The sequence below is a fragment of the Hemicordylus capensis genome, chromosome 14 (assembly GCF_027244095.1).
Source record: "Hemicordylus capensis ecotype Gifberg chromosome 14, rHemCap1.1.pri, whole genome shotgun sequence".
Taxonomy (NCBI): domain Eukaryota; kingdom Metazoa; phylum Chordata; class Lepidosauria; order Squamata; family Cordylidae; genus Hemicordylus; species Hemicordylus capensis.
This window is the reverse complement of record NC_069670.1, coordinates 7,410,993-7,432,576: the sequence shown is the minus strand read 5'-3', so window position 1 is coordinate 7,432,576 and position 21,584 is coordinate 7,410,993.

Here is a 21,584-nt window from a genome sequence, read left to right as displayed (position 1 = left end):
CTTCTGCATGTGTTCAAATGCACTCTTTTTTTAAAAAAAAGTAAAGACAATAGTTGAAATTATATTCACTGGGAAGATGCAGACCTCCCAGTTTCACAGAACACTTCGGCAGAGCAGAGTGCTGCGGAACCTGAAAGCCTGCTGACCCCACCCTAACCTGAAGACTGCGTTCCTTGCACAAAACTATTCAACGCTGCCTGAATGAATGGCCCGAGATGGCATCAAAAAACATTCGGAGCGGAGCAACAGGAAAGTGCAGAGATTTTCGACCCGTGAGTGGCCATTTCACACATTCCAGTGGAACCTGGGTGCCGGTCCCATGCAAGATGCCAAGCCATGTCCAACAAACCCCGTCATCAGGTGGGTGTGCAAGGCACACAAGGCTGTCGGATCACCCCAGGAGATCAAAAGTTGCCTTTTCCTAAAGCACCGTTCTCTGCCAGCCTGCTGAGCTTCCCAGAGCCAGCGAGGGGGCCAAATTAATGGTGTCTTGGGGGGCTTCCCCTGCTCCCCACAGCCCTTGAGGGCGGCCCGTCTCCACGGCTGGTGGAATCCGGAGGATGCCCTTGACCTGCGCGGAGAACGACTCTGGGTGCAAAGTCGACATTCTGCGAGGACATCTGTGCCCGGCTGTCTCCTCCCTGGGCAGGGCGCCTGGCACAGCGTGTCCTTGGACCAAAGGGAGAGTCGTGGAAACGGGCCCCGCCTGAGCACACCTGTCAGGGCTGGCCAGATCCTGCCCACCTCGGCCTCACACCCTTGTTTTCTTCCCCCGCCAGGGCCTACGTGCCGAATGAGCTGTTCCCTGGTCAGGTCCCGTGACATTCCTCGGATAGGAGGAAGCAGGGGAAGGATGGGGCCAACTTGGAAGCCGATCCCCGAGGCTCTTATCAGCCAGCCCCACCAGGCGGAGGTCCTGAATCCATCCCAGACCATGTGCTGCTGCTTATGCTCTGGGAAGAGCCTCGAGGTTCCCAGTCCCCTCCCTGGCGGCAGCATCTCCAAGACAGGGCTGGGAGAGACTCCTGCTGCCTGCAACCTGGGAGAAGAAGCCGCTGCCAGTCTGTGAAGACAATACTGAGCTAGATCGACCAGTGGTCTGACTCAGTAAATGGCAGCTCCCAATGTTCCTCCGTTCCTATCCCCAGGCAGCGGTGAAGGATCCCTCAACTCCGCTCCAGATCTGCCTTTGCTTTGAGCTGACCCTCCGTTTTGCGATAATATAAAAATTCTCCCCTTACTCCATGTTTACTCTCCTGGGGCTTAATGTTAACCCCTGCTGCTCACTGGGCAAAGAGGCACCTTTTAAAGGTGGTGATTCTCTTTTATTGAGCAGGGGGAGAGTCACTGGCCGTCTCCACCCCCAGCACAGCACCCCTCCAGTGACTGTTGCTGGTGTCTCTCTGGTGTTTCTTTTTAGATTGTGAGCCCTTTGGGGACAGGGAGCCATCTGATTTGTTTGTTATTGCTCTGTGTAAACCACTTTGGAAACTTTTGTTGAAAGGGGGTATATACATATTTGTTGTTGTTGTTGTCTGGCTTTCTGGTGTGTTCCTGGAGAGGAGAGCTGGTCATGTGGTAGCAAGCATGACTTGCCCCCTTCGCTAAGCAGGGTCTGCCCTGGTTTGCATTTGAATGGGAGATTACATGTATGAGCACTGGAAGAGATTCCCCTTAGGGGATGGAGCCGGTCTGGGAAGAGCATCTAGGTCCCAAGTTCCCTCCTTGGCAGCATCTCCAAGAGAGGGCTGAGAGATTCCTGCCTGCAACCTTGGAGAAGCCGCTGCCAGTCTGTGAAGACAATACTGAGCGAGATGGACCAAGGGCCTGACTTGGGGTATGGCAGCTTCCCATGTTCCTACCCAGTAGGGCTGTTCTTCTGTTGTTGTGCTACAGCTCCCACCATCCCCTGCCACAGAGGTGGAAGTTCATGGATGATGGGAGTTGTAGTCCAAAGCCATCTCAGGACCCAGGGCTGGGCGTGTCTGCCTTGGAGCAAAACATGAGCCCTCTTTGTGCTCCCATTTCAGGGCTCTCATCTTTGTTTCTTCCTGCCGAACCGGCCACCCCACTAATTACCAGGCCCGGCTTCCTGTTTTTATTTCGCGTCAAAATGGCAGGAAGTGGTTGGCTCCCGTCCCAAACAAGGGAAGGCAGATTTATGTCTGGAGAGAACCGAGAAACCAAACCCTTGCCTCGCCTCTCAGCCGGCAAGAGGTTTGAGTCTCCGCCAGGACCCCATTTTGCTGTATTCCTGGAGGATACGGCGCTTGATGACTGTTAGATGGAGCCTCCATGGACAGAGTAGTCTACCTCTGAAATGCAGCTGCTGGAGGATGAAGAGGGCCTTCCGCCATTGTGGCTGTGGATGATGGGGGTTGTAGTCCAAGCTCTGCGGACCCAGGGTAGAGAACCTCTGGGAATGGAACTTGTGGTCTGATTTCGCGAAGCTCTCTTACCATGTTCTGGCATCCCAGTGGAGCCCTGAAAACTGACCTTCTCCTCCCAAAACCGATCATGACAGCCTGATTGCCACGATAGCCAAATCCCCCTCCCGGGTCTGTTTTAAAGAGCCTGAGGACCCCCACCCGCCTCCATCCTCTCCTGAGAAGTGTTTTAAATCCTTCATCTTTTCCAGGCTGACTGCATTGCTTTCGGCTTTTTTGTTCCTGGCTTTTCATTGTTCTTGCCACTTGTTTCCATGGCATCGGTTCTCATTCTATCCTCTTGTTGCTTTTACTGACATCCACCGCCGTGCATCGGAGGAGCAGGGTGAAATTAGTTTAAACAAATAAAAATAAAATGAACAGACCCTCCAAATACAGAGGCAGTCTACCCCCTGAGAACCAGCTGCTGGGAAGACTCAACAGGGGAGGGCTGTAGATACGATCATGGGCATCCAGAGAAGGGGGCTAGGGGGTAGTTGTCGCCCTGGACTGATCCAGTCCCATTGAATCCAACAGGGTTACTCCCAGATGAGTAGGTATTGGATTGGAGCTTTTGCCACCGCATCCCTGGAAAATGTCATGGGGAAAAAGGAACAGAGGAAGCTGCCATATACTGAGTCAGACCCTTGGTCCATCTAGCTCAATCTTGTCTACACAGACTGGCAGCGGCTTCTCCAAGGCTGCAGGCAGGATTCTCTCTCAGCTCCGCTATCTTGGAGATGCTGCCAGGGAGGGAACTTGGGACCTTCTGCTCTTCCCAGAGCATCTTTTCATCCCCCGAGGGGAATCTCCTCCAGTGCTCACACTTCTAGTCTCCCATTCAAATGCAAACCAGGGCCGACCCTGCTTAGCTAATAGGACAAGTCATGCTTGCTACCACCAGACCAGTCCTCCTCTCCTGTGGACATCCATGGATCCAACAGGGCAACCTCTGTCCAGAATCGTGACCTGTCCAAACCAGGAATTGCTTTCACCCAAGTTGTTTATCTAGGACTGCACAGGCAAGATCAGCATTTTGGCTCCTGACGCCCTTGTGAAATACATTCCAGGCCTGTTCTCCATCTCTTTAATTCAGGTGTGAGTCATGCTGCCTGTTCCCTCTGCCATCCAGGCCCAGAAGCACAAACACACACACATACACACACACACACTCTCAGCAATCCGAAGTTTGCTTCCCCAGGAGGCAAATTCCTCCGTATGCTCTCAGATTCCCAACAGAGTTGTGGTTTATCTGAGCATCTCAGCAAACCAGTTTGCGTCTTCCTTACGTATTTTTGCTTCAGATACATCCGCTGGGGTGTGTGAGATGAGGCACTAATGCATTGTGGGAAATTCTCAGAAAACTGATTGGGTGCATTCAGGGGGGGTTGTAAGAGGGAGGGCACGTCCTCTGGGCATGCACAGAGTTCCTTCCGCTCATTAACCCAACAAATCTGGTCACCCAGACCTGTTGTGAAAAGAATCGAGACTACTGCTGTGGCAATGAAAGGAAGAGCGCTGGTCTTGTGATGGTCCCTTTTGCTAAGCAGGGCCTGTCCCGGTTGCATTTGAATGGGAGACTGCATGTCTGAGCACTGTAAGATATTACTCCTGAGGGGATGGGGCCATTCTGAGAAGAGCCCCTGCCTGCTTGCATCCAGAAGGTCCCAGGTTCCCTCCCTGGCAGCAGACAGGGCCGAGAGAGACTCCTGCCTGCAGCTTTGGAGAAGCCGCTGCCAGTCTGGGTAGACGATACTGAGCTAGATAGACCAAGGGTCTGACTCAGTATATGGCTGCTTCCTAGGTTCCTCTCTATGTGAGGTTGATCTTTTCCCACCCACTCTGATTTCAATCGCCTGTTGAAGCCAACATTGGACATGTATGTTTTTTCTCCTCCATGAGGAATAGCAACTTCAGGGAGGAGGGATTTAAGTACTCCCCGCCCCGTCCTGCTACCATAGTGTAGGCCGAATCCAAAGTGGGGTCCCCCACAGCTGCTTCTGAAAAAGAAAGGAAGGGGCATTCTAATTCCAAAACTCCCACAAACTGTTAGTTTGCCCTTTTATGTTATGTTATTGTATTTAAATGGACACCTCCCACTTTTATGGCCACAAGCCTCACAATTTGGTTTCCAGAGATAATTAAAAAGCACCTTAATGAAGCAATAAATCAGCGCAGAGAGGGAAAGAAAGACACTTTATGTAATCAGCAGCCGTAAGAAGGCAGGTTATCAGCGGCACCCAAGGCATTCAGCGCATCAGTTAGGCGTCAGGCTGGAGCCACTCTGGGATAGGGGAGGGACGTCCTTAAAGAAAGTGGCATGGAAAGTCAAGAAGCCTCAGCACTCGAGGACGGGGCCAGGTCAGGCAGGTGGGGGCTCCGAGGTCTGTCCACAATAGTCCCTGCTTGCTGGGTATGCCTGAGAAGGCACGTCTGAATTCTCTTTCCAAAAGAGATCAAAACACATTGCCTTTTTCGTTTCTTTTTTGCAGGTTGATGCAAGCTCCCGAGCTTCACAGATCTCTTCAGCCCAACCATGACTCCTGTGACACTCAGAAGTGGGCTCTTGTCTAACGCCAAGCTAAACTGGCCGAACAAAAGCGACTCTTTCCCTCTATTGTGCTCTGTTCACTGCAGGGCCAAGGCACCCTCTGCTAAATAATGTCTCGTTTGGGGGGACTTTGGGGTGTTTCTCCCCCCCCGCCCCCCACCACTGCTAGGCCAAGCTCTGCAGAAGAGCTTCTGCAGGCAGGAAGCGTAAAGGGGAACACCATGTTCCGGATGGAGCCGGAGAGCTAGTTTTAGCATTTCAAGGAAGTGGTGGCAGAGAGGAGCAGAACTTGTGGGTGGACGCAGCCGCATCTGTGTGGCCGTGGATGTACTGAAACAAACAGAGAGCATCAGGCATGACTGACGGTGGCTCCCAAAAGCGCGAGAACCCACCTGTTTCTGTGGCCTCCAAACTCAACAAGCCAGCCGCAAGACACAACAGGTCTCTTCAGCTTTGGCCACTGAACACCACCTGCGTCACAAGTGGCGCTGCCTTAAACTCCCTGGTTTTGTTTGTCCCCCGCCTTAAAAGCTCTGCTGAGGGAGAAGCTACTAGAAGGGGAGGGGTGTCATTTCGAATACGGAGCCGGTAAGCGGCTTCTTCCCTCCTGGGGGGTCACCCCCACCAAAAAAAGCCTCTCTCCTCATTTAGAGGGGCTCCTGCTGCAAGAATAGTGCACCTGAGGAGAGCTGGTCTTGTGGTAGCAAGCAGGAATTGCCCCCTTTGCTAAGCAGGGTTCACCCTGGTTTGCATTTGCATGGGAGACTATATGTGTGAGTGCTGTAAGATATTCCCCTTAAGGGGATGGGGCCAATCTGGGTAGAGGACCTGCCTGCTTGCACAAACAAGGTTCCAAGTTCCCTCCCTGGCAGCATCTCCAAGATAGGGCTGGGAGAGACTCCTGCCTGCAACCTGGGAGAAGCCGCTGCCAGTCTGGGTTGACAATACTGAGCTAGGAGGACCAAGGGCTGGACTCAGTATAAGGCCGCTTCCTCTGCTCCCGTGTTCCTACACTGGGACTCTGCTGTCAGAGGAACCATTTGGGCTGGGTTAGAGTCAAGGAACTGTCGAATATGATAGCAGGGGAAGGTAGCGGGCTCTCCGGCAAAGCCCGCAGGCAGTCGCGGGGCGCGCCGCCCTGATCATCCCTATCGGGCGGAGGACGCCTTTCCCCAGAGAGGGTCCCCGCAGGAGGCTTTTCCATTTGCAGGCTCACTGAAGTGCGCGGCGCCGCCTACTCCAGAGGAGAACAGGCCCTGCTGGTGCGGAGAGAGAGGGCTCTCCAGGCCGACTTATCAGTGCAAAACAGTTGCTGCTCGTGGCCGAGAGAGAGAGAGAGAGAGAGAGAGAGGCTGCCCGAGTGGAGAGGAATGCAGACGTCCACGGAGGGAGAGGCAGCAAAAGGGAGGGTGGTTGGTCTGAAGCCCGGCCTCCCCGGGTCCCAGAAGGCTCCGTAGATACTGGAGCGTGTGTGTGCATGTAAGAGAGAGAGAGATGGGGCAGCAGAGTGTGAGCCTAGGCTGCAGAGGTTCTGAAACTTGCATGTTCTTGGACCACAACGCCCATCATCCACTGCCACAGTGGCCTCTGCTGGATTAGCACTGTTTTCATTGGACTACAACTCCCATCATCCCCGCCGCAACAGCCTCTGGCCATGGTGTCAGGGGATGATAGGAGCTGTAGTCCATCCAAGTTCAATAGGAATCCAAACCACTGCATATGTGGATCTGTGATCACAGTCACACCTCGCCAGCCGGGAGGGTTCCGTTCCGGGGGAACCTCGAGGCTGGCAAATTCACGGTGGGAAGGCAAGAGAAATGCATTGGAATGGAAACTGGGGGTTAGGAGAATCGTGGTCGGGGGGAAACCGGAAAATAGTTAAAAATAGGGGAGAAAATCATTCCCAAACCTCTGAAAATCACCCCTGAACCCCCCAAATCACACCCTGACCCCCGGAAATTGCAAAAAAGACACCCAAATTGCTCCAAAATCTCACCATACGGAGGATACTCAGGTTACGGTTGGTGAGACCTGCCACGATTTCCCAGTCATGGATACTTAAACCCACGACTGGAAGCCCTGCGGTTGGCAAGGGATGGCTGGATGTGGATGATAGGAGTTGTAGTCCATTCAAGTACAGCAGGAATCCAAATGACCGTGTATGTGTCTATATGGATGATAGGAGTTGTAGTACATCAAAGTTTGACAATAACCGAAAGAACCATGTATGGGATACTATTCTGATTATACATGGAGTTTTAATAATATTGTGTATAAAGCTGGGTTCAATACTCAAAAACAACGCTATTGTATAGCATCAATAATCCACCTCTATCCATTGTGGAACTGCCATGCTAACATTAAAATCAAGGCACGAGGCATTACTTCCAACCGTCCAAAATGTGTATAAAAGCATATTCTCGGATCAAACACAGTCGTGGAGAATACAATGATGAGATCAGACCTTTCCTCGAAAGGACAAGTAGAACATTCGAATGAGAAGAACTCATGGCAGTTGCCTGAAGGCTGCAGCCCTTATCTTGAAGAAAGATAGTCCATAAATTCTTTAGAGGAGCCAGAAGAAGTCTGCCTTACAGGGGTGTTTTCATACAGAGTTTATTCAGTGTGGGGGAGGTAAAACGTGACACAGGGCACGACATCCCCCTGGCCCTTGGAAATACTTATCCGCCCAGCTCGCCCTTTCATTTCTGAAACTCCGGCAAGGAAGACTATCCACACAGCCCTTAAGGACTAGAACCCTTTTTTTAAAAAGAAAAAAACTGAGATTAATACATTCTGTGGCCAATGCGATGCTTGCAGAGAGCTGCAGGATTCTCCCTGGTGAATTTTCCTCCAGGGACACACACACACTTAAGTCCGTCCACTGCATTCATAATCTGATAATCCTGTGACATCCCAGCCTGGTTTAGACAGTCAGTGCAGGTTAAACTGTCCTTGGACTCTGCAGGACGCAGGTAGCTATTCTGATGTCTAAAGGTGTTCCTGCAGAAACAACCCCTAACACCAGTGTCCTGTAGTGTCCGGCAGCCAAGAACCAGCAAAGCAACATGTAATGTGGCTTGCTGTTCAAGAGCCCGCGTGGTGTCGTGGTTTGAGGGTCAGACCAGGACCGGGGAGACCCGAGTTCAAATCCCGGTTCAGCCACCAAGCTCGCTGGGTAATAGACAGACAGAGAATTTGGAGGAGTTTGCCATTGCCAAGTGATGGCAGACCTCTCCCAACATTCATGTGAAAATTCATGCACAAAGGACATGTTTGGAACACTCCCTGTCCTCAAGGTGAGCCTGGTTTGGTATACATGCTGGATTCACTTCGTAGGAACAGAGGAAGCGGCCATCTACTGAGTCAGGCCCTTGGTCCATCTAGCTCAGCATTGTCTACCCAGACTGGCAGCGGCTTCTCCCTTGTAAAGCCTGTCCAGCACTGATCGCTTGCAGCTTGTGCTACAGACTGTGGTCCCTTTCCAAGGGACGTCCTTCTTCCAGCCATGTAACCCTTCCAGCGAGAGCCAGCTGCTGCTTGAGCCCATAAACATTCTCAGCTTTTTAAAAATTCGTTTTTAAATTGTTTGATTGTTTAATTGTAGTTTTATGATGTTTTTAATTGTTAATCATTGTTATGTTTTATAATTTTTATTTTAATTATTAACTGATTTTAAGGTGTTTTAATGTAAACTGCCCTGAGCCTTTTGGAAGGGCGGTATAAAAGTTTTAATAATAATAATAAATAAATAAAATAAACAAGGGACGTTTTTAGCTTGCCTCTGACACCCGGGTTCTTTGGGAAAGCGGCCCACAGGAACTCACACAGCATTCCGTTTCCTTCCCCGGGGTCTCTGGAGGCCCGTTCGCCTTTCCGTCGCTTTCTCGGTCCGAAACCCAATCCCTTTGTCACGGTGTTCAAAGCAGAAAACTCTCATCGAGGGGACGTGACCCACGTGTAACAGCAGCTTCTCGGAAAACACGGGAGGGATCGGAGCAAGTTTTTAGCAGCATGTTGCCGAGGGGGCAATCTAATCATATGTGGACACGCGAAGGTCGCAATTGCTAGCCCGAGGCGCCAGCAGCTCTTTAGAAAATGTGAGGAAATCCAGGCAGCGTTGATCTTGGCTGAAAGCTTGCTTTCTAGAAAATGGACACTAGATCAGCTCACAAGTTCACATTCCTCACTCATTTGCCCCTGAGTAAGAAACAGGCGAGAGAAGACGGGTTGCGGAGGAAGCTCAGCTTTGAGAATCCTTATTCAAAAGAAGGATTCTAGTCCTCATGGTTGTGGCGGGGGGGGGGGTTGGGAATTAGGCAAGGCCAAATGTTTTGGCACTACAAGATCCAGTGGGGTGTAGCAGGCAGGGCTCTGGAATTGGGCAGAGAGGTCTGAAACGCAGTCATGAGAACAGTCACCACGTTCTTCTTGCAGGATTGTTGTGAGGTTCCTGAAGCACATGGAATAAAATGAGAGAGAGAGAGAGAGAGAGAGAGATTTTCAAGGAAACTGTGGGTCCCCAAACCAAACCAACAGGATCTCATAGCAACATAGGAAGCTGCCTTTTACCAAGTCAGACCCTTGGTCCATCCAGCTCAATATTGTCTACCCAGGCTGGCAGCGGCTTCTCCAAGGTTGCAGGCAGGAGTCTCTCTCTCTCAGCCCTATCTTGGAGATGCTGCCAGGGAGGGACCTTGGAACCTTCTGCCTGCAAGCAGGGAGGTGCTCTTCTGAGCGCAGCCCCATCCCCGAAGGGAAATCTCTTCCTGAGCTCACACATGTCTTCTCCCATTCAAATACAAACCAGGGCTGACCCTGCTTAGCAAAGGGGACACTTGCTACCTCCAGACCAGCAGTCCTCTCCAGACTGGGACATTTGTTTCAGGCAATAACATTGCAGTCTAGTGCCTGACTCTGTCGATCAATAGAAAACAGGCATTTTTGTGGGAAGTTAGATGGTGTTTAACCACCCTAACAAGGCAGGTGTATTCCTTTTGTCTACACTGACTGGCAGCAGCTTGTGCCAAGGTTTCAGGAAGAAGGCGTCTCTCCCAGCCCTACCTGGAGCTTTCCCAGACAGCGGGCTCTACTGTGTGTTTTCTGCGAGGCTTCACTGCAAGTTCCAAGTTGCCCCCCGAAAAACAATGCAAAAAGTGGGTTGTCGTTTTTTAACTCCGGATATAAACCGGGCTACATTCTAATGCACAATTTAAAAAATACCAAATTGTGTGCAAAGTGCTCCCCGAGAGCTCGCAGGGACTTCAGGGTAAATTGGGCTGAGATATAAAGCAATACCAAAATAACTTTCCTTCCCCAGTTGCTGTTTATTCCTCCACAGCTGCATTGTTTCCATAAGGTTACATAACTGTACTGCCGCCGCCGTGTTTCTTAGAATCTCCCTGGGCCGGTTCCCAGATGTTTGCCTTCCACTGGGCAGAACGCCAGCCCTCCAGGTTTGCACTCCAGCGTGCGAGAAAGAGCGAGAGATCTTTGGAGCATGCATGAGATCAGAGACCAGCCATACGTCCTCTTGGCCCTCAAGCTGAGTGGCCAGTTGCTGAGCAGTGGGGAATTATTCGGGGCAGGCTTGGGAGCCGGGGTTCTCTACTTTGGGCCCCCAGATGCCGTTGGACTACAACTCCCATCACCCCCTGCCACAGCCACGGTACCAGGGGATGATGGAAGCTGTAGTTCAACCGCCTCTGGGGACGTAAGCGTGAGAAACCCTGCTTTGGAGAATAAGTTTCCCCAAGGGGAGATCTAGAACTGAGGCTTGTCGCTCTTGTGGTGCCCCAGAGCCAAACTCAGCTCCCTGAAGAGAGGACAGGAATGCAAATCTTCTCTTTGTGTGTGCCCCTCTCAGCAACTGGTATTCAGAACACTGCTGCTGAACATGGAGGCTCCACGTTGCATCATGGCCAACAGCCCAGTGACAGGCTTCTCATCCACCATGAATTTGTCTTAATCTCTTCCTAAAACCATTCCAATCGGTGGCCATTATCACACCACATCTTGTGGCAGTCAGTACCACAAACTGCACAAGCACTCTTGGGTGTCTTAAAACAACTGCCTGTCAGTTTGATTGAGTGACTGCAAGTTCTTGTACTGTGGAAGAGGAGGGAAAAGGTCTCTTTATCCCCCATTCATAAGCCTCTGCCATATCCCACCCTTTTGACTCATCTTTCACCCCCAGCTATAAATCCCCAAATGCTTTAGAAGGTGCTGCAACCCTCTGCTCATTTATGTCATCCTTTTTGAGATGCAATGGTAAGACGATGTCTGAGACTGACCAAAAAAAGTCATAAAGTAGTGAGCAAGCTTCCAGGTTCAACAGCATTCTTCTTCATACTGGGTGTTCCTGAAGTCCATATATGCTGGGACGAAGCAGCAACGGCTGTCTCCCCTATAAATAAACAAACACCAGCAGTGATCTGCCTCTGGTACTAAGAGGGATCCAAAGCGGCAGTTTTTAGCCCTATTCACAATTTATTAATTAATTACACGTCTATACCACCCCATCCAAAGGTTCTGGGCGGTGTATTGTGTGTGTGCACATGTGTATTTGAAAACCAGGCTCCGAACACATGAATCCCACTTGGTACCAGAGGCAGAACCAGATAACTGCTGGTGTTTATATATTCAGAGGGGAGGCAGCCATATACCGCCTTAACAAACATCCAATGTGAGGAAGAGTGCTGTTAAACCCAGAAGCTTGCTCACTACTTTATGATTTTTCTGTCCATGAATATTTGAACGTCTGTACCCTTATTCACACATCATGTTCAACATGTGTGCAGTACTCCACTCCCTAGCTACACCCTGAATTTGTGTGGCCTGTGCCCAGCACGCATACCGTCATTCCCACAAAAACCGTATTTAATTAGATACTGTTTTAATAGTTTGATGATTTTTAATAGCTTTAAGCCTTTAAATTTTAAATTGTTGTCGTGTTTTAACCTTTTTAATTTGTGGCTTTTATTGTTTTGTTGTAAACCGCCCAGAGACTTGCGTTTGGGGCGGTATACAAATATGTTGAATAAATAAAACATAAATAAAATAAATAAAACACGCAGAGATCTGTGTGCACTTACAAGAGAATGCCAATCAATCTCCACCGATCTTTATTGATACAGATCAGCAGAAAGCAAAATCTCTGAATAGGGCTTTTATATTAGTAAAACTGCAGATAAATTTCAATTAATGGTGGGTGAAGAGCCGAAGCAAGAGGTGTTACCGAGTGGATGGATGCCATATCCAGCACTATAGGAAACTGCTTTATACGGAGTCCGACCCTTGGTCTATCTAGCTCAGTATTGTCTTCACAGACTGGCAGAGGCTTCTCTGAGGATGCAGGCAGGAGTCTCTCTCTCTCAGCCCTATCTTGGAGATGCTGCCAGGGAGGGAACTTGGAACCTTCTGCATGCAAGCAGGTAGATGTTCTTCCCAGAGCGGCTCCATCCCCTGAGGGGAACATATTTCAGGGCTCACACATGTAGTTTCCCATCCAAATGCAAGCCAGGGCAGACCCCGCTTAGCAAAGGCAACAATTCATGCTTGCTGCTACCACGAGACCAGCTCTCCTGGGGACGCTAGTTGTTTTGGTATCTGTGATGGCCACCACTAGCCTGCTTTAGAATTGGCTACCTGGGTTAAAAAGGGAGGGACACAGACACACCAACACTAGATCTCGTGTTTGGCTTGCTGAGTGAATAAAGCAAATATTATGTTCTGTTCTCTGGGTTGCAAAATGCTTGCGGTTGAGGAAAGGTACACCACAAACACATGATTAAGCAACCGGTTCACGAGCAGGGCTGGGAACAGAACAGGCCGATAAACAAGCCGAAGCCAGGAGGGCGAGACAGAATCACTCCAGCCGCAGCCAGCAAGGAACGTCTGATTGACGTCACCACAAACCTGGTTGTGCATAAGGGGGGCAACGAAAAACTGTGGGGGCTCGGGCCAGCTTGGAGCAAAGAAAGACGGGAAGGAAGCTGCCTTATTCTGAGTCTGGCTATTGCTCAGCACTGTCTGCACAGACTGGCAGCAGCTATTGAAGACTCCAGGCAGGAGTCTCTGCCAGGGGGTGGACCTGGGGTCTTCTGCATGCAAACAGGTGCTCTTCCCCTGAGCTATGGCTGCACCCCCCAAATATAGGAAGCTGCTGAATACCGAGTCAGGCCATTGGTGCACCTGGCTCAGTATTGCCCGCTCTGACTGGCAGCAGCTCTCCAAGGCAGGAACCTTACCCAGCCCTACCTGGAGATGCTGCCAGGGTTTGAACCTGGGACCTTCGGAACGCAAAGCAGATGTTGTGCTGCCACTGACCCATGGCCCCATCCTCATAAATCAGTCCCTGTAGGAGGAGTCCACCGACGGTCATTAGCCATAGGGATATATCGGAAGCTGCTCTCTACCGAGTCAGACCTTTGCGCCATCTCGCTCAGTCTTGTCTACACTGACTGGCAGCAGCTTCTCCAAGGTTTCAGGCTCAGGGGTCATTCTGGAGCGGCTGCCAGGGACTGTACTTGGCATCTTCTGCTTGCAGAGCGGATGCTCTTCCGCTGAGCTGCAGCCCCATCCCGCAAGGAGAATCTCGTCCAGTTCTCTCACATATCATCTCCCATCCACATGCAAACCGAGGTGGGCCCTGCTTAGCAACGGGGACCATTCATGCTCACTACCACAAGACCGGCTCCAGTTTCCACCCCAAAGCCAGTTGCTGGGAGAAGCCTGTGATTGCACCACACAAATGAGGAAAGCAGAGTTGCGACGGAAATCCAGCAAAGTCTGCGGGTGATGCAGCCATTCCTTCGGTGAGCCGGTCCCTAGGAAACCGCCAAGTACACACTCCATCCTCGCTCTCCTGTCCCTGCTTCATGAGGCATGGAGTTCAAGGGCCGTCGGCCTTTTCATTTTAAGGCTGGGCTCATCTCCCAGCAGACACGGCCGGTTGCCAGGGGCCGCCCTCCTCCTGGTGCTCTCCAGGTTCGGTGGCAACCTGCGGTTGGGCCTTCTCAGTTGCTGCCCCTCGGTTCAGGGGAGAAGGAGCTGGTCTGGTGGGAGCAAGCAGGGATGGTCCCCTCTGCCAAGTAGAGTCCACTCTGGTTTGCATTTGAACATGTGAGCACTGGAAGAGATTCCCCTCAGGGGGATGGAGCCGCTCTGGGAAGAGCAGAAGGTTCCCAGTTCCCTCCCTGGCAGCATCTCCAAGATAGGGCTGAGAGAGACTCCTACCTGCGACCTTGGAGATGCTGCTGCCAGTCTGTGAAGACAATCCTGAGCTAGAGGGACCAAGGGTCTGACTCAGCCGAAGGCAGCTTCCTAAGTTCCTGTGTTCCTGTGTTGTGGAATGCATTCCCTGTGGATTTAAGAGGTTTGTCATCCCTGGTGACATCAAGAGAGCCACAAAGACCCATCGCTTCAGCTTGGCTTCTAATAATATTGAAGTGGTTTTAATGGTGCTTAAATGAGTTTTATGTTCTTTTAAAAAAAAATTGTGACCTGCCCTGAGATATCTCTGGATGGGTGTGTGCAGGGGCGTAGCAAGGTTGGAGTGGGCCCAGAGACAAGATTTTAAAATGCACCCCCCCCCAGATGCAAGTCATTGAATGGTACCAGAGAAAGAGATGCTGTTCTGGTAGCTCCAGGTCTTAACACCCACATCAATTTCAGAGGATGAAGACAAGTGAAGGAAGCCGGGGGGGGGGGTGCATGGCTGGGGGAGTCAGTCATGTGACTTGCCTCGGGGGGGGGCAAGGCAGTGGGCCCCCGGACAACTGTCTCCCCTTGCCCTATTACAGTTATGCCGTGTGTGTGTGTGTGTGTGTGTGTGTGTGTGTGTGTGTGTAATAAACACATACATAAACATAAAGGCAGGTGATTAGATCCCACCAGGTTCCCCCCCCCTGATTAGTTGGCAATATAGAGAACAACTTTTGCAACTGGGTTCTTTCTTTGAAACCGAGGAACAAAAGACCCTGCTGCTCTTAATGATCTCACTGGAAGTTTGTGTCAACAGAGGCTGAAACCCTGGCAAGTGTGTTATTCTAAATTGCAGCTCAGCTGTTCCTTTCTGCAGCCCTCTGTGTGTGACTCATTTCTCACACCGGCCCGTTTTGTGCTGGAGGAGGGAAAACGCCTGCACAGATGGGGCACTGCAGCCGCCCAGAGGATGAGGAGGATTTGAGGCCGCAGAGGAATGTTCTGTCCACCCCCTGGCAGGCTCAGCTGCAGAATTGCTGGATCAGCCGCTCAGGCAAGGCGAAAAAGTCACACTCAAGTTTGATGATGTCATCATGTTGTCCAAGTCAAGAGGCATTTCCATGCATTCACAGGCCATAGAATTAGAACAATAAAATGTTGGACAGGACCTTGGGAGGGCATGTAGTCCAACCCACTACTCAGTGCAGGAATCTGCTCCAGTATCCCTGACATCCTTTTCTGTTGGAAACGCTCCAGCATAAACTCATAGAATTTCAGAGGCAGAGGGCACCTTTGAGGCCATCTAGTGAGAGTATCTGGGATGTTGACGTCCCTGATGTACAGATTTTCCGTATACTCCTTCCATCTCTGTTGATCTTCTCTGAATCTGTTACTCTCTGTCCTTTGGCATCCTTCAACATGCCAATTTGAGGTTGGAAGTTGACCTCCCTCTGAGTTCAGAGATCTTTTGGAAAACTTGCCTTGTTTTTCCATGTCTATTTCCATCCTCAAGGTCTTCCCAGATGTCATTGTAGTACTACTCCTTGTCTCTTCTAACAGCTTTCTGAAATTCCCTATTAAGTTCCTTCCTGAGGTCTTTATCTTTCTTGACTTTGGCTTCATTCACGCAAACACGTGTAGAATCGTACAGACATCTGCACACTCGTACAGCATACTGTCTGAATTGAGCTTAAGCTCAGCCTTTTGCCTGAGATGCTACATTTCTCTATGCAGGGGATTCCGTTTTATTGTACTTGTGTAGGATGGAACGTTCCATCACGCGGGTCCCCCGCCCACCCTCTAAAGTGGTGCAGCCCAGACATTAATGGATGTCCTCCGTGAGAAGCAAGGCTTTTCCTCCATCTAATTCTTGCAAAAACCCTCTAGGGCCCCATTGGGCTAAATTTCAGTTCCCTTGTTTTCCTTATCAGCAGCCTGGCTGTTTCCGGCTGGGTCTTTTCCTTTTAACTGTGCCAGCATTTTTTATCTCCAGAAGAGAACAAAGCAGTTCCCTTCTTTCTGGTAGGCCAGGCGTTTACTGGTGTTCTGTGAGGTTTCCTGCCCTGGGCAAGGTCCCCAAACGTGGTTGGACTACAACTCCCATCATCCTTCCCCAGCCACAAGGAACCCTTTTCTTATCCCTTTAGATATATGGTCTTAGGAGCATAGGAGGCTATGCTGAGTCTGACCCTTGGTCCGTCTAGCTCAGTATTGTCTACACAAACTGGCAGCAGCTTCTCCAGAATTGCAAGCAGGAGTCTCTCTCAGCCCTACTTTGGAGATGTTGCCAGGGAGGGAACTTGGACCCTTCTCTGTGCAAGCAGGCAGGAGCTCTTCCCAGAGTGGCCCCATCCCCTATGGGGAATCTCTTACAGTGCTCACACATGTTGTCTCCCATTCAAAGGCAAACCAGGGTGGACCCTGCTTAACAAAGGGGACCATTTGGGCTTGCTACCACAAGACCAGCTCTCCTCCATGTCTTCTGGTAGCAAGCATGAACTGTTCCCTTTACTAAGCAGGGTCTGCCTTGGTTTGCATTTGGATGGGAGATGTGTGAGCACTGTGGGATATTCCCCTTTGGGGATGGAGCCATCGCTCAGGGGAAAAGCATCTGTTTGCATGCAGAAGGTCCCAGGTTCAATCCCTGGCAGCACCTCCAAGAAGGGCTGGGAAAGAGCCCTGCTTGAAACCTTGGAGAGCTGCTGCCAGTCAGTGTAGACACCACTGAACTAGCTGGAACAAGGGTCTGACTCAGGCATAATTGGTGGAAGAGTGGCGATCATTCTGTTTTCAGCCTGGGAGTGTAGCTGGCGTCCTCTCAAAACTGAGTTCCCATCTCAAATAGGAAAGCCGCAGCAGAAATGCTGGAAGGATGCCCAGACCGAGAAGGAGGAGGTGGAGAGGAAAGCAGAAGAATCCCTTACACACACACACACACACACACATCAACAACAATCCCAGGGAATCACGCGCCCTTTGAATGGCTGTTCATGTGAACCAGGCTGCCCGGCCAATCAGGGGAGGCCTGAGTCTGCGCCCTGGCCAATGGCAGGCCTGGAACACGGCGTGGGGACTTGGAGAGCAGCTGGGGAAGCCGAGAGGCAGGCTGGGCGGATGCCACCAGCTTCCAAGAAAGAATAAGTGTTTAGACTGCTTGGCGTAGCAGAACTGCAGGGAGGGCGCTGCTGCTGCGGCACAGCGAAACTGGTGACCTTTGCTCCACATGCTGGGCCCCGGAGACCCATCTCGGCGCATCCCAAATTTGTCCCCGTATTAAGAGAGCCCCCAAGATGCAGAAACGTCTAGAGCCGTGCCATGGTTCCCCTTCTGCTTTAAAAGAAGAAGAAGAAGAAGAAGAAAAAGAATCCAATGCACTTTTTAAAAAGGCCTCTAGAACAGGAGGGATGTTAAACCCTCAGAGGTTTGCTGTGGGACTACAGCCCCCATCATCCCCAGCCCCAATGGCGGAAGGCACCATTTTTGCCGGCATGTATTCCCCTGGGTGGCTAATCCGGGCGGAGTTGCAATTCAAACTAGGGCCCCCTCTGTGGCTGTTTTCTGAAAAGGAAAAAGAGGTCGGGTTTGGGAACCCCTAGGAACTTAGGATGCTGCCATATGCCGAGTCAGACCCCATTGGTCCATCTGGCTCAATATTGCCTACACAGACTGGCAGCAGCTTCTCCAAGGCTGCAGGCAGGAGTCTCTCTCAGCCCTCTCTTGGAGATGCTGCCAGGGAGGGAATTTGGGACCTCCTAGATGCTCTTCCGAGAGCAGCTGCATCCCCTAAGAAGGGGAATCTCTTCCAGTGCTCACACTTCTAGTCTCCCTTTCATATGCAACCAGGGTGGACCCTGCTTAGCAAAGGGGACAAGTCCTGCTGGCGACCACCAGACCGGCTCTCCTCCCGCCTGAAGGCCAGGCCAGCCTGGGATTGCCAGCTTTTCCCCTAGTAGGGCTCCTAAGCCTTGAAGAGTTGAATGACCAGCAGAAATAATAAGAAATGCAATAATAAGATGAAATCTATGGATGCAGCGACTGTGACACCCAGGGGCCTGCCGGGCTTACCAGGGCTTCAAGAAGGCACCGGAGAAACCCGCCTTTTCTGCTGGCCTCCTGCCTCAAGGAATCTTATCAAGCGCCTTATCTCTATCCTGGGTAATCTTATCTCTGGGCACTCTGGAACTTTCTGTGACCTGGTAAATAGTTGCAGACTTTCTGCAGGGAAAGTTGCTGGGGTGGCCTCGGGGTTATCTGTGTTTTTTGGTGGGGGATAAACATAGGAAGAGCTCTGTTGGGTCAGACGGAAAGCCATCTGAGTCCAGATCCTGCTTCAAACTGCAGCCAAGCAGGTGTGAGTAGGCCACGAGAGCAAAACCTCTCCCATTCGTCCCTTAGCTAATACCTACTGACAGACCTCTCCTCTTCTTCTTCCTCATCCGTGAATGTGCCTAACCTTCCTTCAAAGCCACCCAACCCAGGAGCCATCGCAACACCTTGTAGCGGTGAGTTCCGCAAGTCCATTTGGTGTTTGAGTTCCACAAGCCAACTTTGTGTTACACGAAGAAGTCCTTTGCTTTGTCTGTCCAGAATCCACTGCCTACCAGTGGGCAATTCCATGGGTAATGGAATCAGGCACGTGGCCACTTTTTCAATGACTGCAGCCAGACACAAACTTTCAAGATGATATTATATATACACACGGGCAAGAGAACATCTCCTATGATAAGGCTATTTTTTACAACCCCCTTAAAATTTTTAAATAGTGTCTAAAATGTACAAAATACATCTGTAACAGAATCAGAAGGGATGGCCAAGCATTCTGATTCTGTTACAACATGTTAGTTTTGCGCATTTCAGACGCTATCTGTAATATTTAAAGGATTTGTTAAAATATGGCCTTATAGAAGCAGATATTATCTTGCCAGTGGGTATATAGCTTGAAAATTGCTTATGGCCACAGCCATCGAAAAGGCAGCAATATGCCTGATTCCGTTACCTGTGGAATTTCCCAATTTTAACCTTTACCACATCCTTGCTCTTTACTGGCTTTTCCCCCTACACTAAACAACTCCAAACAACCTTGTTTACAAAACGAAACTAAAATCGAAACATCCTTGTTTCCTAAACAAAACAAAAGTTTTCTAAACTAAAAATCCTCCAAACATCTAAACGAAAAAGCTCCAAACATCCATTCAGCTCCTCTTATGGGGTTGCCATAACTCTGTTTGTCCCGACAGGGATCCTGTGGATTCAGGCAAGAAATTCAACAGGTACAGCTTCCGCAACACTCACCGACTGCCACCAGGGCAAGCCTTGGAGTGAGACAAAACACTTTGTTCTGAGGATAAGCCGATACGCAACATTTAGTCAAACTGACAAAAGACCTACAAGTTCCAACATGAAGGAGGAAATGAGAATGAAACCAGCCCGTTAATCTGGGGAAGAGCTCACCTTTGCTATGGGAAGGAGCGTCTTGACAGAACCTGTGTGACTCAAAGGGGACCACCCCGAGACAAGGGCCTAGTTCTCATGAAGGAAATAAACTGGTGTCTGGTATGACTCTGCTGCATTCCTGATGGTGGGTGAGGGCTTATGTAACTGAATGCGCCTATGACATCATGATCAGCGCCAAATAGTCCTTCATGTTATGAACCTCTTAGTGACTGAAGGTGAAATAAAATAAGCTAGATTCAGCTGCAGCAGCTTTATTTTGTTTTATTGTTACGTTTATTCCTCACTCTTCCTGCAAGGAGCCCAGAATGGTGTGCCTAGTTTATGTTCAGCCTCACAACAACCCTGCGAGGTAGGTTAGGCCGAGAGAGAAGCGACTGGTCCAGAGCCGCCCAGCGAGCGTCAGGATTGAGCGGGGATTTGAACTCAGGTCTCCCTGGTCCTAGTCCAACGCTCTAACCACACTACACCACACTGGCTCTGCATGCTCAGGGTGCTGAGCGTCTTCTCAGGCACCCCTGTGTGCCACTATCTAAGCAGGGATTCCCAATCCTGAGTCCCCAGAGGCTGGGCCACAACTCCTGCCACCCTAGTCAAAATGGCCACAGTGGCGAGGGATGATGGGAGTTGTAGTCGAAGAACACCCGGGGGCAAGGTTTGGCCACTGCAGCTGGGGGTGATGGGAGTTGTAGTCCAAGAACAGCTGGAGGAGAGCCATAGCTTGGCCACCCCAACCTAAAACCTCTGCCCCTACAATCCACCCTATAAACTCCTGCCCCTATAAACCGCACCGTTCTTCGCTTCTGGATGAGTCACTGGAGTATTTGCATGTCTCTCCCTTCCAGGGATAGAAACTGGCAGCAGAGACGGGAAGGTATTGCTGAGCCCGGCCCGTCACCCAAGACGGCCAACGTATCCGGGGCCTTTGACGTCTCCCCTAACCTCCTTGGGTGCATCTTAAGCCTTCGGCAATCGGAATCCGAGAAAGACATTCTCCTCCGCTCTGCTTGCGTCAGCAGGCGTGGCTCCGGTCCAGACGGCCTCTGGCTGCGGGCACCATCTCTCAGGGTCCCATACCAATGTGGAAAGTGGGTCCCTTCCTCCCCACGCCAACCCCCAGTGCCTGGACTGTCTTGGCAAGACTGAGGGGCGTCCTTTCGTCCTCTTTGTTTCAGCAACTGGCATTGCGGGCTGTCTGGTTTGTTGTGTGATTGCCGGATGGACGTGGCAATGTACAGACGGGGATCAATCACACTTTAGGCACGGCTCTCGGCCCCCCTGGGATCCCATGTCAGCACCCTAACCCTCTGGGGAGTGCAATCCAAACTCCACCGATGTTTGGGGGCCTGGAATGGAAATCCTATCAGGGGCAAAGGCCCTGGGACCGGGAGGAGGGTGGCTATTTAACTGGGAAAGGGAAAACGAGAGCTGTCTTCCAGTATCTGGAAGGCGAAGGCTGACACCTTTCAGACATCTGGGGAGAGCTGGTCTTGGGGCAAGCGGGTAGGAAGGGTCCCCTTTGCTAAGCAGGGTCCACCTTGGTTTGCATTTGGATGGGGGACGACATGTGTGCGCACGGTCAGGTATCCTCTGTGGCTGCCACAGGGCTTTGGAATAGGCTCCCTACGGAAATAAGAGCATCTCCTTCTCTGATTGTTTTCGGGAAGACCCTCAACACTCTCCCGTTTTCGCAGGCTTTTAATTAAAATCAATTTTTAATCATGGTAACAACTTGTTTGAATAACTATCCCAGTCTATGGTTTTGATTGTCATGTATTTTAATCTGTGACTTTTAGATATTTTGAATTTTGCACGCTGCCTAGAGATGTACGTATCAGGCAGTATAGAAATATGACAAGTGTCCCTGGTAGCCCACCAGGCCCTGGGTCTAGGGCTGGGGAAGAAGCCGGCTCTCTCCCCCCACCCTGGTCCCCGCTGGAGGCCTGCTGCCC